This window comes from Myotis lucifugus, unplaced genomic scaffold, assembly GCF_000147115.1.
Source record: "Myotis lucifugus unplaced genomic scaffold, Myoluc2.0 scaffold_64, whole genome shotgun sequence".
In the NCBI taxonomy this organism is placed as follows: Eukaryota; Metazoa; Chordata; class Mammalia; order Chiroptera; family Vespertilionidae; genus Myotis; species Myotis lucifugus.
The window spans coordinates 5,916,068-5,934,394 of record NW_005871112.1 but is presented as its reverse complement, the minus strand read 5'-3'; the positions used below and the strand labels follow the sequence as shown (position 1 = coordinate 5,934,394).

At 36.7% G+C, this 18,327-nt stretch overlaps 1 pseudogene; it reads right to left on the bottom strand.

Moving 5' to 3' along the window:
* Positions 1 to 824: 824 nt before the first annotated feature.
* LOC102442460 lies at positions 825 to 5,802 on the bottom strand (annotated as a pseudogene).
* Between the last annotated feature and the right edge of the window lie 12,525 nt (positions 5,803 to 18,327).

Here is an 18,327-nt window from a genome sequence, read left to right as displayed (position 1 = left end):
AAGAACAGATAAGAGGGTCAAAGTTGTTATGTACATGTTCCATGGAGAAATCGGAATTGTCTCACAGGAAACAGATCCACTATGCATCTCAGCCTCTCCTGACATTAAATCAGCCCTCACTGGCAGCAGTCATGATCTTCCTGTACAGTCAAATGCTTAAGCAGGCTCCATGCAGCATCTGTTTAATTCTAACAGTCAATAATGAGGTCATGTGGTAAATTCCCACTCCCCAAAAAAGAAGTGCAAAATCAACCTCTGTGACTCAAGAGCTCAACCAGGTCAAAGCTTTGGTATCTACCAGAGGCTGTTTTCATGATAACCAAAGCTTAGAAAGATTCTCTGTTAAGGGATTTGCCCCAGAAACAAAAACAAAACAAATCCACAAAGCCTATAAATAAAGAGAACAAGCCACAATTCCTCCTTAGACAAGGGTTTATAGTTTCCTAGGCAGCAGTTCTGAAAGCGCCAACTGAAGCCACAATGCTTCTAGGAGAACATGATGTTTCTAGAACAGGATGTGTTGGTAAGGCTGCTCTGAGAACATTTGCCCACAGGCAAGTGGCAGATGTGCCACAGAAAAAAGTTCAAACAAACACAAGTCAGTTCTCTTCCATTATAACATAAACTGGTCAGCAACCCAGGAAAGACTTAAAGCAATAAGAGGCATTACAAAGAGCCCCGGGAGCTCTTGTGTCAATCACAAAACCTTGGCAGGAAGGAAAGGTCTCTCAAGGCTTTGGGGTGTTGGTTAGTTTGTTAGGTTTCAGATACCTCCTTCTCCTCCTCCTTCTCCTACTCTTCCCCCCCTCCTCCTCTCCCTCCTCCTCCTCCCCCTCCTCCTTCTTGCTGTCTACTTCAGAAGTGTCAGAGGACTCATGAAACAGAACATACTCTCTGCTGCTGAACCCAAATTTAAGTACATCTTTTTCTTTCAGTTCATAGTATCTCTTTGGTTCAATGCGCTTGTTATTCGAGAATATTCCATTGAGCCAAGGCCAATGAGGTAGGGCTTCACCCTGCGGCCACCTGTCCTGTCTGCACAGGTGTATTCCACAAGCCTCTGCTGGAAGATCGCATGCTGGTTTGAACCAGAGGGATAATCGATTGGAATGTCTGCGTTAGGGCCGTGTCGTCCTAGGAGGTAAGCGCTTTGTCCAGGATGTGCATGATTGGAAGCACCTCTTAATTTTTAAAGGGGTAGAGACGCCACCGTTTTATAGGGGATAAGTGCTTTGGGGGGTCGCTTTCAATGACTACACCTCAGAAGGGTAGTTTTCCTCAAGAAATGCCCCCAGAAAGTTGAAGATTGGCTGTTCTTTAACAGGCACCTCTTTGTTTTGGTTGCTGCCACCAGGTGAGAAACCAACTCCGGAGACTCATTACCGCTGGTACTGACTTCAATCCTTTGGCGATGCTCCCTCCCCCATGGGGCATTATAAGGTTCCCGCTCTGCCTCCGGGGCCTGCAGGTTCTGAAGGGCTCCATCAGGTCCCTGAGCCTTCCCACTCCCAGGGCTCTCATCAGAGCTTCTCCTCTGATGGGGGCGGCCCCTGTGCCTGTCTGGGTCACTGTTCCTAGCTCGCCTGTGTTCCTGCCTGAAGCCTCCCAGTGCTGCCAATCCTCCCATTCTCCCCGGGACAGATGGTCCTCATGGTCTTGTTTCACTTTGACCGTTGAGTGTTGAGGGCTTCCGTTTCTGTCACTCCGAGGAGACGTGCTTCTTCTCCCGGAGGACTTTTCCTTTTTGGCTGGGGACCTACCACACAAACATCACATTCGTGAAGGTCTCTGCTTTTCACACTAGAGGAGTCAGGAGCTTCACCTTCCTACCTTGTCATCTCCCCTGAGTTCCAGACCCACAGACATGACTGCCTACCAACCTTCTCTCACTTAGATAACATAACTCTTGATTCCCAACCCCTCAAAACTTTTCCTCTCTTAGTCTTGGCCATTTCAGTAAGTGTCACCACCATCCAACCTGCTCCTCAAGCTAAAAACTTACATGTCATCCTTGATTCATTTTTTTCCTCACCAACAGAGCTCCAAACCCCTCCCCCACAGTTACATTCCCATATACAGTTCTAATGAAAAAAGAGAAGTCATTAGTTAGGATTTACCAAAAATATAAATTACTTGTCATTGCAATTGTTATCACTAACTACATATACAATTTCAAGCAAGGAAAATGATGATTTGGAAGACCTCAAAGAAACACAATTAAGTCTAGAGTTAGAAAAATTCACACCCCAACTTTCCACTTCCTGTTTGCATGACATTGACAAGATACTTAATCTTTTTTTTAAATATACATATTTTAAAGGTCTCTAGAATATTGTGGATTCCACAATCCTATCTAGTAAAGAGGGAATATGTTAATTGACCCTCACACCATCACAAAGATGGAGGCGCCCACAGCCAATAAGGAGGGAATATGTTAATTTCCCCACCCTCAAAGATGGCGGCACCCACAGCCACAAGATGGCTATCAGGGGAGGGAAGTTGTGGGCAATCAAGACAGCAGGGGAGGGCAGTTAGGGGCGACCAGGCCTGCAGGGGAGGGCAATTAGGGGCGACTGGGCTGGCAGGGGAAGGCAGTTGGGGGTGACCGGCAGGGGAGCAGTTAGGTGTCAATCAGGCTGGCAGGGGAGTGGTTAGGGGGTGATCAGGCTGGCAAGCAAAAGCGGTTAGTGGCAATCAGGCAGGCAGGCAGGGGAGCAGTTGGGAGCCAGCAGTCCCGAATTGTGAGAGGGATGTCCAACAGGGATCGGGCCTAAACCGGCAGTCAGACATCCCTTGAGGGGTCCCAGATTGAAGAGGGTGCAGGCTGGGCTACGGGACACCCCCCTCCTCCAAGTACACAAATTTTGTGTACCGGGCTTCTAGTATTATACATAATATGTATAAATAATGTTGACTTCATTATTTTTTCCATCACCATTTATCCCCATATACCCTCTCACCACACTGCTGTCCATGTCCATGAGTTCTTACTCTTTTTTTTTCTTTTTTGCTCAATCCTTCCAAGTCATTCGCTCCCCCTGCCCCCATGAGCTGTCAGCTGCTCTCTATCTATAGAGTCTATCATGTTGCTTGTTAGTTCATCAGTTCCTTGGATTCCACATATGAGTGAAATCATATGGTACATGTCTTTCTCTGGCTTATTTCACTTTTCTCCAGCAAAATGGGCTTTTGGGGAACAACAAAGAACTGCAGTTCAGGACATGTGGTCTGATAGCAAAACATGCCATGTCCAGAGAAACAGAGGAGAGACACTCTTTCATGGATATTGGCAAGAAACTAAAAGTTTGGAATGTTGTGACTTTTCATTGACTGAGTTATGACAGTTTCCCATTGGGTGAACTTTATGGGCCAGGAGGAATATTTCCTTCATCCTGCTGAGGTAGAATAATAGTATCACTTCCTGTCAAAGATGCAAGATAGAATTCTTCTTGTTGGAGTCAATAGTGTGCTTTGTGTGACATGTGTGGGAGCTCTCTAGTCTAGCCTTGCAACTTCATTTACAATGAGGTTTCTGTTTATTAAATTTTCCTACCCAGCCAGGGAATCTAGAGAGTGAAGGAAAACTTTTTCTTCTCCTATAGTGTGTTAGCATGAGTATGTAAATTTTTAGATTATATTATTCTGAAAATTGTATAGCAGATATAAAGTGAGGTCAAGTTTTAAAATACATATAAAAACATGTCATAAATTGGTACCCAATCATTCAACTAATCAAAAAAGAATCCTAATTTAAAAATTATTGCATGTATTTTTATCTCTAAATATGAAAAATTAGATTTTATATGTTCATTCCTAAATATATTAAAATTTAAGAACCAACTAATGACTCTAGTGAGATCTTGCTAATTCTTTAAAATGTTTTATTGCACTAAGGTGGAATTTTTGCAGTGATGTCTATCTTGATTCTCTTAGGCAGAATCTTTAATTCCTAACTCATACAATTACGGCTTTCCCTCATATTCTTTCATTGTGACATTTCTTATGTTGCATTGCAGTTACTAGCTTAACTGTGCTTCTGCTCACTGACTGGTCCTTGAAAAAAAATCTTGTTTGTATGTATAGTTCCAGAGCCTAAAATAATAAAAATAATAGTTAATTAATGTTGAATGTACTCACTTGTCCACCTATCTGGATATAAAATACAGCCTCTTATTCTATTGTTGCTAGATTACACAATTGTACATCTTACCCACAATGAAAGGAATAACACATTACTTTTATCTTTTGTCTCTTTAGTACAAACATTAAAAAAATAAAAGAAACAATCACGATTTCCCTGATTCCTTCCTCCTGCCACCCAACTTCTCTCTGTTAGCATATAAAAATACATAGAAATAATTCTCATACTTATTTTTCTTTATTTTCATAAGATTTATGTTTGGGTTCTGAGAGTGATTTCTACCACTCTTTCAAAGATTTAACTATATAGTTAAAAATTTTGCAGATTTAGGAAAACAAAACCAAGAATTAAAAACTTAACACTGAAGATGATTAAATCTACTAATATGCTAATTAGTGAAAATCATATTAATACTGCAATTGATGATAAGGTCTTAAATCCCCCTTATTCTTTTTCTGGCAATTTTTCAGAGTATAAGTTTTAAAAGGTCAAGTTAGCTACTCATAAACACAAGAAGAGCTGAGAGACATCACCATGGGTGGTAGATATATTGTGAAAACAGTTTTAAGCTAAATGAGTTGTGCTCTTCAAATAAAGATTCTGGTTAAATTTAGTTTTCTCTCTCTTTAAAATATAAAAAGACAATACTTGTGTTGATTGCCTGCTTTTTGTAGTAATTACAAGACAATTTCCTTTGAACAGTGTCTGTCTCTTAATCACAAGTAACAGCAGGTACTGAGCAATTGATATGTCACACATCTTCCTCTGAACAGCATCCACGAAAAAGCTACATTAAAAAAATACTAAAGTGTTCCCAATTAAATAATGATGCTGCTTTTTTCCACTTGATTTAACAAGTGTAGCAATCCTATTGGAAACGTATTCTGAATTCATGTATTCTCATGAATATAGGTGGTTGTGGATTTTTGTTGCTAATAAATGGAGAGTAGAAAAGAAAAATGCCTATTTCTCCAAAGAGAGAAATACTCCTTTCTAAGGTTATACAATGGTAAAAGGGTAAGTCTCTCTTAAACAAGAAGTTATGACAAACAGTGGTATTTATACATTAAAAATGAATGCATTTCTACATCAAGAGCCATGGAGTATTTGGGGCAATATAAATGACAGAATATTCTGTCAAGAAGAAGCCTGTCTAAAGCTTAGTCTTCAGTAATACTAAGGCCATCTTGATCAATTATTCAATAACACATGGTAACTATTAAACAAACAAGCGGCCCAGTGCATGAATTCATGCATTGGTGGGGTCCCTGGGGTGGCCTGTGGAGATCAAGCCCCAGCTTACACCCCCAGCCTTGCAGCCCCTCTTGTCACCCCACCTTGGCCTGGTGCCACCCCCTCACCTGCTTCACCATCCTGCCTGAGGGGTGATCAATCAGGGCCAGGCCCCCGCCCTCACTACCTGGCTCCCTCGGTGCCTGGGAGCCAGGCGGCAGCCCCTCTCCCCCATCGCTGCTGCTGGTTGCCGTCTGTGGGGCGATCAGTGGGGTTATCGGGCCCCCACTCACACATGCCTTGGCCTGGTTCTGCCTGCTCACCGGCTCCACCATCCTGCCACGGTCTCGCTCTTGTCGGGACCCATTGGGGCCAGCAGTGCCTCCACTGCTGCCTGCTTCCAGTGCCACTTCACTGACACCTGCCATGTTCTGTGCTACCCCCTGGTGGTCAGTGCACATCATAGCGAGTGGTCGAACTCCCCGTCTCCCTGTCAAACAACCAACCACCCAAGGGGACAATTTGCATATTAGGCTTTTATTATATAGGATAAGATAATGGCAAGAAGGCAACATTGTGGTACTTTTTGAATCTTCCCTAATCTCCTCAGGGATAAAATAGAAAATAGGATGGAAAAAAAATCCTCCAGCAAAAATAACAGAATACCACAAGTCCCATAAGTAATGCAAGTGGGGCCAAACTACCAATGGCAGGAGGAAGGCATATGTTAAAGAAGAACATGGCAACAGACTAGAAGCAAACTGCAAAATAAGCTGCATGATATTAGGACAATGATAACAAACATGAAAAAAATAAATCAGAATTAGTAACACTTAGAAATAAGACATCTGTTCAATAGGAGGACATTAAAATGCAGTTTGTTTGCTCAAGGAAAATCAGTAATACCAGGAAAAGATTTCAGAAATCAAGACTAAACTAAAAGTAACACAAGAATAAACAGACATCTTTACAAGTATTTGTTATGAATTTAATTGTGCTCCCTGAAAATTCATACTTTGACGCCTTAAACCCAATGTGACTGTATTCAGAGAAAGGGCATTTAAGGAAGTAATTAAGGTTAAATGAAGTCATAAAGGTAGGTCTTTAATCCAAATAGGACTGGTGCCCTTATAAGAAGAAAAAGGGGCCCCAGGAGTGCAGGTACACCGAGGAAAGGCCCTGCTGTGAGGACATAATAAGAAAGTTACCATCTGCAAGCCCAGGAGAGGCCTCCAGAGAAACCAACTGTGAGAGGACCTTCAACTTGGACGTCCAGCCTCCAGAACTGTGAGAAAGCAATTTCTGTTGCTTAAGCTACCCAGTGCGTGGTATTTTGTTATGGCAGTTTGAGCAGAATAGTGTAATATTTAAAGAAAAATTTAATTCCAACAAAAAATTTAAAAGAGATAGATATAAGAATTTTTTAGGGAAGATTTTAGATAGAGACAAGCTTAGATATAGGAGACAAGCTAAGAACACTACTAAAAACCACAATCCCCCCCCAAATTTAAGTAAAAGAAAAAGTAGAACAACTATTTAAAAGGGCACATTATTTAACTAAAGAAAAGTACTTTTTACTTTTTAATTAAAAATAAAGAACAAAAATAAATAAATGATTTGGCCACACAGTCAAAAAAGTCACTTTTCACAGATAGAAAGTCAGATTAGTGTCATAAACTTTGATGGCAACATGTTGTATCAAAAGAAAAAAAAATGAAGTAAATATGAACCAGGGATATTGTGTGTAATCAAATAGACCTTCAAATAGAAAGGTCACAGAACAACCTTTAGGATAACATGGAAACTCAGGGAACCATAATATGATTGAAGAACCTTTATCAAGAGAAATAGAGGGTACTATGTAAATATTTTAAAATTCCAACAAAAAGGAGACATTAATGGTGACTGAAGAATATGCAATTGATTCATGTTCTGACAATGGAAATTTGATACAATTATTTAAAATTTTGAGGAGTTTGGAGAGAATGAGAATACATGGAGAGTTGAACAAATTTACAAATTCCTTTAGGTAGAGGTCAATAAAATAGGACTTAGGACAAATCCAGATTGCCACCTATTTTTGCAAATACTAATTCTTTTATATGTTGTCTTTACTACTTTTGGGCTACAAAGGCAGATTTGAACAAGTGTGATAGATTGTATGGCCCACAAAGGTTAACATAAAATATTTAAATGTGGATCTTTACATAAAAAAAAAAAGTTGTGGATCCCATTTTTAGAGGTATTTACTTCAGAATAGTGTGTGTGTGTGTGTGTATGTGTGTGTGTGTGTGTGTGTGTGTGTGTGTGGTGTTTGATGCTTTCTGAATAATTCCCTTTCTGATTATTTGTGCAAAGCTATTTTCTTTGCTTGTAAGTAGGATCCCAAACTGATAAATACTTTTCAAGAATCCCTTGCCCTGAATCCATAGTTTACCATAATATGAACACCTGGAAGAGTAATTAAGTGATCAACTTAAAGTCAAGGATAATTCATCCTGCCTATTTCTGGTAAGGGTAAAAGTAGTAAGAACTACAGTAATCTTTACTTTCAAGCAACCAACTTCATTTATCCATCGGAATCACAATTAGAATTTAAACTGAGCAGGGGAACAGAAATTGAGATAAAGTGTACTATATCCCCAAAGGCAGGTTAACCATTCATTATGTGAGTAGAAATGCAGAACAAATGCCACAGAACTAGCATCGATCCTAAAACATAGAGGATAACATCTCTGATAGCTTTCCACAGAAAAGCATTTTGCAGAGGAAATTTACAATAGCGATCAACTACAAATAATGACTGTATGTAATAAGACTTCCGAACTAAAACTAACCAAATCACCTAATTTAATATTATTTAAAATTAGTTGTCTGAGTTTGGCTTCCCCAAAAACAGAGTCTGGGAGGGAAGTTTGCCTGCAGGTAGTTCATTGGAGCATGAAGGACCTAGAACTGCTCAGAGGGGAGACTTGAACGGCAATGAGGTCACAGCAGAGGGGCCAGCCAGTTAATCTCGTGGGATGCTCTGGAGCTGGTATTACCCTTCAGGCAAAGCATCAGCTCTTGGAAGGTGCACTGTCCCAGGGCCATAGGATAAGCTTGCATAAGGAGACTCTTTAGCCAAAGGCAATTCCTGGAGATCTTCTCAGTTGAGCTCTCCCCTGGCATTGCTCCCAGCAGTGGAAGTGGTACAGTTTTCAGGAGTGGATCTTAATAGCACTCTGCATGTAACACGCTCTCTAATCCACTCCTCACTGCTTTACTCTGTATCCCTTGTACAAGCCTGAGAGGAAACTTACATGAGGACAGTCAGTATAAACAAACTGGAGGCTGCAATTGACGCTCAATGTCTCTTTACTCATTACAATTTCTATGTCAGGTAAGAGACTTGCCTGGTGGGGAGACTCAGAATTTTTCTAAATCTTAAGGGATATGGGTCCCTGATAACTATTAACCTTTCAGTCTTTGAATGTATTACTTGTTAATTTAGTATCAAAATTAAATAAAGTAATGCCAAAAACTCCTCTGAAGTGCCAAAACTAGTAAAATCCATCATCACAAAATATATCATCACGCACCACAACAGACATAAAATAAATTGATCATTCTCTGCCTCAGGTGGACATTACACAAACAATCAGCTTAGCCTTCCTTTTTTTCCAGAAACAGTCATCTGGATACCAGTTATATGCTTAATGATTATATTACTTGGAAGTTTTCTCTCAGTAATGATCCCCTTTTTTGGTTTATTAAACTACTAGTTACCCTGCACACGAATCCGTGCACCAGTAGCTCGCTGCCGCCCTCCAGTAGCTCTCCACCTGCTGCCCCGATCTCTTATAGCTCCCCCGCCCCCCCTCAACCCTCCCATCATATCTTGCTGCCCTGCCTCCTCCTGTAGCTCTCTGCCGCCCGCTTGTAGCTCGCTGACCCACCCTCCTGCTGATCTGTGATCTGGTCATTACGTGGTCGGTCGTTACACTTCACGGTGGAACCACCATTTGCATATTACATCTTTATTATATAGGATATCCTACAGATTTTAATACATTAAATTACAATTTTATTTCTTTATTTTTCAATATTCCTTTTAATATTGCCCACTTAAAAATCATATAATGAAATATATACAGATAAAAAGCACTTTAAGTGGCTGATAATAGAAATTAAATATGGATTATAAAAGTATATTACATGATGAAGTTGCTCTCATCTGTGTCATACTCATCTTTTCTTTTTTCTCTTATGCTCTTTATAATTTTTTTATCACTCATTTCTCTCCCTTCCATTCTTGCCTTCAACCAAGCCAGTCCTCCTTCAAGCTCCCTTCTCATGTCTTCCTACTCAATCAAGAAAACTTTCTCAATATAAATGGTCAAGGCTAAAATTTAAGAGGAAAATTGTCTGATTAAGCAAATTGACTCCAACTTAAGTCCACTGATGACTATTTGCATTTTATACACTCATATATTTCAATAAAATATACTTCATTCCAATTAGTAACTTTCTGACAAACAGAAACAAAACAAAAAACCTAAAACCATCTCACCATCTGAATGAGTTGGGACATTTGAAGTTACTTTTTCCAACTTCTTTGCTAATGGAACCCAGTATTTTTAAACAGCAATATGGCCCTCCATTCTATGACTTATGATCTAAATCTATAAGTTAGAGCAATGTAAGGTTATCCAATAAGATACAGGAGAGACCTGTTTTTATCATGTCAGGCAAACCATCAAGGACTTTGGGTGCACTTGGGCCATTTTCCAGGTGTTTTTTTTTTAAGGAATCAATCTTGAGGGGATGAGGTAATAAAGATCAGACTTGCTTTTCTACACTCAGTGATGATCTTCAGTTTTCAGGCAAACACAGAGCATGTGTAGCATTCATCAGGGCCCGCACTGCATCATCCATGGGACTGGGGGCTAAGAGGATCAATGCAAGTTCTGATGCTCCTGCACTTGATGTGCCATGAGTTTAAAAGGCCCATGTCTCTGACCCATAAATGTGTCTTCTACCAAAACTCTTAAGACTGAAGTTTCTGACATTTCATTGTACCCCACTTACAAGTTAATAAGTTACTCTGTTACTTTGCCGGGGTAGCTGAATAAGCTGAATAATATTTACTTTCTAATAAGAAAGAAGAATGTGAAAATGTCTGTTTTTTTTGTTTTGTTTTGTTTTTTTATTATTGAGGGAAATAACAAGGCAAGGGTCTTAAACAAGACATTAACTAAACTGTTGGTTCATTAGTTAGATCTTTACCCAGGTAAAATTTTAAAAGATTTCTTAAAACAAGCAAAGGAATTTCTCCAAAGAAAGTTATTTAATAGTTTATAGAATTACCTATCCTGGAGAAAATTTTTTGCTGTAATAAGTAAGCCATATTGATGCAGTAGTTATCAATGTGTATACACTCAAATATTCCTTAGTTACTTAACTCTGATAACTGAGATCAGTAGTAGTAATAAATTATAAACCATTGAATAAAATAGGTATCAAAATTCTTCCCAACAAACTATTTATTCATTTCAAAGGGGGAAAGACTAAATTACAATGGGAGCATGGCAGACACCACCTCAATACAGTTATGGAAGTTACCACCACTAATAAGAAAATCGCCCTGGCCAGATGGCTCAGTTGGTTGGAGTGTTGATCTGTACACCAACAGGTTTCAGGTTCAATTCCCACGACTGAAGTTTCTGACATTTCATTGTAACCCACTTACAAGTTAATAAGTTACTCTGTTACTTTGCCTGGGTATAGGCTGAATACGCTGAATAATATTTACTTTCTAATAAGAAAGAAGAATGTGAAAATGTCTGTTTTATCCTCCAACCCCCTTCCTAAAATAGCCATCTTGTTAATGTTTAATTCATTATAAATGTCAAAGGAGTTAAAAGAAGGGGATGTTAATGAAAAATGGGGGAGAGAGAAGGGGAAACCTTCAAAGAAGCTTAAGATCAAGTTCAAGTGAATTAAACTTGTGTAAAAATACAAGTGTAGATGTCAGTAGACATGAGAATGGCCTGGGTAACCAATGTTATGCATATATAAGCAATATTTATTTATTGTACATTTTGAAACCTATCACAGTATTACATCTGTGCCATATTAAAAAACGTGTGTGAATCACTTAGTGCCCACATTTTAAGTAAGGGCAGCAGTACTTATAGTCAGACCTTTAGGATCATTTAGTTTAATATTTTTTACATTGATATTGTTTTATGGCCGTTAATAACTAACATGACAAATAGTAGGTCACATCAAAACAAGTCTGGGATGATGAATGAAATTTATTTATTTATTTATTTATTTATTTATTTATTTATTTATTTTTACTTATTTTCTTCATTGATTAAGGTATTACATATGTGTCTTTATCCCCCCATTGCCACTCCACCCCCCTGCTTGAAATTTTATTTCATACTGCAAGACACAGGCTCTAGCTAACCTTCCCTACCATTTCCTGTAGTACATTTGCTATTGTCCTTAGAATTTTTCTCATGGATTCAAGAAACTGTAAGTTCCAAACTTCATGCCTCATACAAGTATTTCCAAGGAAAAAAGAGAAAGAAAGGGACATCAAAAGCAAATTTCCCTTTGGGTCTGTTTGTGTGTTTTTTTAATCAGGAAGAAAATGAAAATGTGTTCACAGTATACTCTGAAAAAATCAGAAAAATATAGAATATTAATCTTGTAAGAAACAGAAAATAAAAAGCTTATAATACTGAAGGGCATGCTTCAGGAAACAACAAGAAGCAAGATATATGAGTTGGATTTTGTAGGGCAATATATACTCTAAGAATTGAGATTTGTGTTATTATTTAAAAACAAATTATAAAAGTATTTTGCAAAATGTATACCTACATTTAAAAGGCAAGTAAGAATCAATCAAATTGCTAAAAAAGTTAATGTTTTTATAAAGACAGGAGAATCGCTGTTTTAGAAATTAGCTAATATCCACTTGAATTACTAAATCCAATTACTATTGGTCTTGCTAATTTTAGAATGATATCATCTTAAAAGGTCTTCATGCAGTACCAGAAATGAATGTCAAATCTCTGATTTATTCTTAAGAGAACAATAAAGTAAATTCAGCCAAATTTTGGGCAGATCAGGGAGAGGAAGGGTATGTGCTCACTTTTTCAGATCCTGGGAAATGTTTATTTGATTGAAAATAGATTGTTTTTACTTTATTCAACATGGCTGCAATACTTTCTTGCTCCCTCTTTCTCTTTTGTATGTGTTGTGCCATATTGAAGGAGTTGCAGATGTCAGACAGAATGAGGACTTAGAACTAAGCAGCAACGAATGGCATCTGGACTGCATTGCGACCTTACCTATCACCAGATGTGGATAGAAAGCAACTGCTATTTTCCCGTGGCATTTCAGACTTAATAGTCACTAAATATTCTGTAAAACTCCTGGTAAGTGGCAATAAGAAAAAGTATTCTTTGAACAGTTTTGATTTGTATTCCCTGTTGGTCTGAGATTTCAGAAATCACTGGCATTCAGCACTAACAGATGTCCTAACCCCCAGGGAATTCCCAGAGCCCATTAAACTTTTATGCACCTTATGAAGGTTAAAATCATTTGTATTGCTAACTTCCCTTCTCTTTTGTTAACACCTGTCTCAAATTCTTTCTTGAACAGAGGACCAGATAGATTGGCTATATAGAGATAATGATGATAAAAGATAGATAGAGATTATGCACCTACCTCCCCAATAAACACACATATATAGATACATAGATATATATTTACACATCATTTCTCTCAAAGCCACTAAAAATAAATTATATTTGAGGCCAATTAGCTTCTAATTAAACTTTTTGAATTTGAAGTGGTATTTTAATTATCTTTGAATCACTTACATCCAGCACAATATTGAACTTTGGAGTTGATAAAAAATCAAAATAACAACAAAAATAAATTAAAATGAATAAAAAACAAAAGTGATGATACTGTAGGTATCTTGCAAATGTAAAATAAATATTTTTTATTTTACACAAGAGAATATTGATTAGTAAATAAACTGGTTGTAGACATTCTTCAATTCTCACTGCAAAGCAGGAAATCTATTTCACATAATCACAGGAATTCAGATTACTAAAAATCTTCATTGGAGGAAAAAAAAGTAAAGCTGCCATTTCAAGGTGAGGAATAGGGTAGTAGTGTGAAAGTTTTGCTGAAAAAGAATAAAACAGTTATGCAAGAAAAAAGATTGAGCTAGAGATATTAGCATCAGGGCATGGGAGCAGAAAAGGTTCATGCATTATGGTACTCCTATATTTCAAGTATGTCTTCAGTGACATTCAGCAGCATTGTTGTAGGCATGGATTCAGTGAAAATTTTGACTTTATGTGGGATGATAGCAAAGTACTGTATGCAATAGAATTATTCCAATATCTTATCAAAGGATTTAAGCTCCGAGAACTCACCGGGTTGATTGAGAGTGAAAACAGCAAGCTCAGTGAGTTAAATAACCCATTGAAAGTCAAAGAATTGTCAAAGTTGAAGTATAAGAGGAGGCAGTGAATAAAGAGTGAGCTTTTTGTAATTTGAAGCTATGGAGGTTCTGAAGTATTGATAATGAGAAGGTAGACTATAGGTGTTTGAAATTAAGGAAGGGTAGAAATAAAGATCATTATAAGAGAGAAACTCAAGAGGCTGAGTGTTTTAACATTAAATGTTTCACCTATATGGATCTTAAAATGTTTTACAAAAAGAAAATTGACAATAAACTAGAATCAGCCTTTCCTAAAGTATAAAATTATGTCCTTCATTTTTTGAAAATTTTAAAACTAAAGTTCAATTAGGGTTTTCTGCAACTTGTTAGAGATCATGTAATACGTAAACTGTAAAAATACAATTTTGTGAAGAACAGGAATAAGATTTCTTCAACTTTTAAATAATAATATCTATAAAATAATGCAACCTATTTTTACTAGTATATAGGGACCATGGTTGAGAACCCAGCCATGGTGGGTCAGTGGTTGAATGTCGACCTATGAACCAGGAGGTCAAGGTTTGATTCCATATCAGGGTACATGCTCCGGTTGTAGGCCCGATCCTGAGTAGGGGCTGTTCAGGAGGAGCCAATCAATGATTCTCATCATTGATGCTTCAATCTCTCTCTCCCTTTTCCTTCCTCTCTGAAATGAATAAAAATATATTTTTAAAAAAGAAAAAAGTAGAACTAAAATACTTTGGAAAATTAGCCTCTATATTAATAATGCAAGAGCCATTTTGAATAATATGAGAGACTAAATTTTGAGTTGTGTACTTAAATAAAAACCCCAATATAGAAACAAATATATTTTGATTTAGTATACATTAAGCTTATGAATATTTTACAAAACAAATAGTCAATACAGTGAATGTGTTCAAAATCAGAATAATTTACAAAGCATAAGAATTTTTATGTGTATGTCTTTATAATAATTCAAGGAAATTTTATTAAAAATTAATATTTTATTCTAATTCAATTGAAATTTACCCTAAAAATGATTCGTTTAGTAAGCATATTGGACTGAAATGGCATATTATTGGAAGATACACTAAATGTGTTTACAATTAGATTTGGAGGTATAAAATATACACTAAATGGAATGAATATGCAATGTGAATTTTATTATTAAATAAATCTCCACCACTTAAAAAATCCATAGTTTGTGTTTTACAAAGGGAGAAATATATACACTGAAAATAGATTTTAAGTAGTGTATTAGCCCTGTGTTTTTAGGAGTTATAAGAATGTAAAATAAATTGAATATTGTAAAGTTAGATGTATAGTTGCCTATTATGTGTCTTAATTATATATTTTAAGCATTTTCATAATGTTTTATTACTTTTAAGTGGCTATAACCAAATCAACTACAATATGTTGCTAAAAAGTCTGAAAACTCTCACTCTATGTAATAGATTAAATATTCCAGGGTTTAGTTTTTGGTGTTGACATTGATGATCTCATTCTCTCTGAGCTGAAGTCATTTATGAATAAGATGGTAGATGATTAACAGAGACCATTTTATATTATTAATACCTTTCAAATTCAAGTTTCTATGAACAATTTAGACATAATTGTATTTCTTGTGTGTGCTTAAAAAGAGCTTCAAAGAAACATTAATTTTGATCTTTGTTAACAATATCAACAAATCTGGTCTAATAACTCATCTCAAAATTACCCAAAAATTATAATAGATTAGAAATTAGTGAAGTTTGAAAAATGAAAGGTTATTCCTTTTGTGAACCACTCCATTAAAATGTCAAATATTCTGAAATAAATTCTCAGTTATTGTTGTTCAAAGGGTCATAATGATGAAGGGACATAAAATTACATCCAGGCAAAGGAAATAATGAATTTGATTCATATGGGTTCAGTATACATGATTACATGTTTTAAATGACCATTTATAAGCTTGATATTTTTAAATCAATTAATACAGTAACTAGGAAGCACCTACTACTTATTTGATGTACTATGGATCACAATTGATCAAATCACAAGTTTGTAACCTCCCCTCCTTTACCAAATATTACTGTTGATTATTTTAAAAAGCAACAAAAATGCAATTATGTTTTCTTAAATAGGTAAAAGAAAATAAAACACATCAATGTAATTATTGTTTTAACAAAAACAAACATAAAGTTCTAGAAATTCAAGTCCATTTGTTTGTGCAAGAGGCTGCACACACACATGCACACACAAAGATTACACATGCATACTCATTTAACTATTTATTTTATCTGGTAACGACATCCAAAGGCCAGATTTTAGCTTTATGACAACTAACATAAGCCAACTACTTTATTATATTCAAAGTTTCAAAACTCTTAAAAACCATCACTTAGATAGTGTAATAGAATATTTTTCTTAGTGTTTTAACATTTGGAGAAATACACTTTAAACCTTGTCAATATTTTTAAGAATATACTGTACAACCAGAATCTATAATATGTCTTACATTATGCAATGATTCCACATGAGAAAACATTGGGGAAAAAAAGATACTTTGGGAGGTAATGAAATAATGTGGGGAAGATGAATTCTGCTCCATTATTTATAATCTGGGTACAACATTGCATTAAGAACACACATTATACACTAAATTTACAGCTTTATTGAATTTTTGCAAATTAAATTTAAAAGTTTTCTTAAACCTCACACATTTCAAAAATTACTGATCATTCAGAACCTTCATATATTTAAAAAGCTCTGTGATGCAAATTGGAAAATTGCTTATATACTAGTATGCCTAAGCGACTGTTGGGCCATTAGCTATGACACACATTGACCACCAGGGGGCGGACACTAATGCACAGGCATGGAAACATGGAACAGACTGATGAATCTCAGAGGGACGGAGGGAGGGGGGAGAGTGGGAAGAGATTAACCAAAGATCTTATATGCATACTAGAGGCCCAGTGCATGGATTTGTGCACCAGTAGGGTCCCTCAGCCTGGCCTGGGGGATTGGGCTGAAACTCACAGTCTGACATCTCCTGAGGGGTCCCAGATTGAGATAGGGTACAGGCCAGGCTGAGGGACCCCACTGATGCATGAATTCGTGCACCGAGCCTCTAGTATATATATATTTACTTCATGTATTTGTATATTTAATCATCATGCACTGTGTCTCTTGTCCCCTTTATACTTTAATTTATTTTAGATAAAATTATTAACATTCATATCGGCTTCCTATTTTAATTTGATTATGTTGTTATAATAATGTGGTGCTCTATAAATTTAAAATATAGAAATAAGATTGACAACTGAGCACAGGCATTTTAAGAAGTGTGATTTTTTTTGTTTGTTTTGTTTTTAGACTAGGTATGTTTCTTTGTTTTGTTTTGTTTTGTTTGGTAGCTCCCACTAAATGGCAAAGGAGTTTATCCTATTAAGAGGTGTGTAAGTAAGAAAATAAATTTCTTCTTGCATTATCATTTCAGATAAGTAGAATCCTCATTGTTAAAAATTTCTCTAATTTCAAATGTACAAGTGTTGCTTTACTAAAATGCATATTTTTATTGAGATTGGTATCAAACTCTAAAAGCCAGGAGCTAAATACCCAAGTCTATCATCAATTCATGGGACATTCTATCATTACTTACAACAGTAAGATTTAAGCAAAGAATAGCAAAGACCAAAACAAAACAAACAAAACAAAGGAACAACATTAAATCTCTGTGCATACATTTTTCTATGATCCAATGGAAATACAAGTTGAAGAAACACACTAGGAAATTAATTGGTCACTTCAGTGGAGTGAGAATGACAGATTTATACTGAGTGGCCAGATTATAATGACCTCCTGACGTTTGTAGGCAAATTAGCTATAATTTCGCGCTGAAGTTGCTAGAGGGCCAGACCATTATAAATAGGGAAGCAGGTTGTTTACCACGACAGTAGAAGTGATTTTTTTCTGAATATATGGGTAAACAATGTGATTTAACAGCCTTTAAACATGATATATATATATATATATATATATATATATATATATATATATATATATATATATATATATTCACTGAGTGGCCAGATTATTATGACCACCCCATCAGTACTTCGTTGGGCCACCTTTTGCCTTCAATACTGCGGTGATTCTTCTTGGCATTGAGATGTTGAAAGGTGATGCGAGGAATCTGACACCATGCCTGATGAATAGCACTGTCCAGTTCTGTGAGATTTGATGGCTGTGGAACCAGCTGCCTGATGGCTCTTTTAACTTCGTCCCACAAATGCTCAATTAGATTGAGATCTGGTGATTGTGGGGGCCACCTAAGCAAAGTAAAGTCTTCCTCATGTTCTTGAAACCACTCCTGCACAATATGAACACTGTGGCATGGTGCATTGTCTTGTTGGAAGAAGCCATCTCCATTGGGATACGCCATCAACATGATAGGGTGAAGTTGATCAGCAACAATACTTAGGTATGTTGTGCT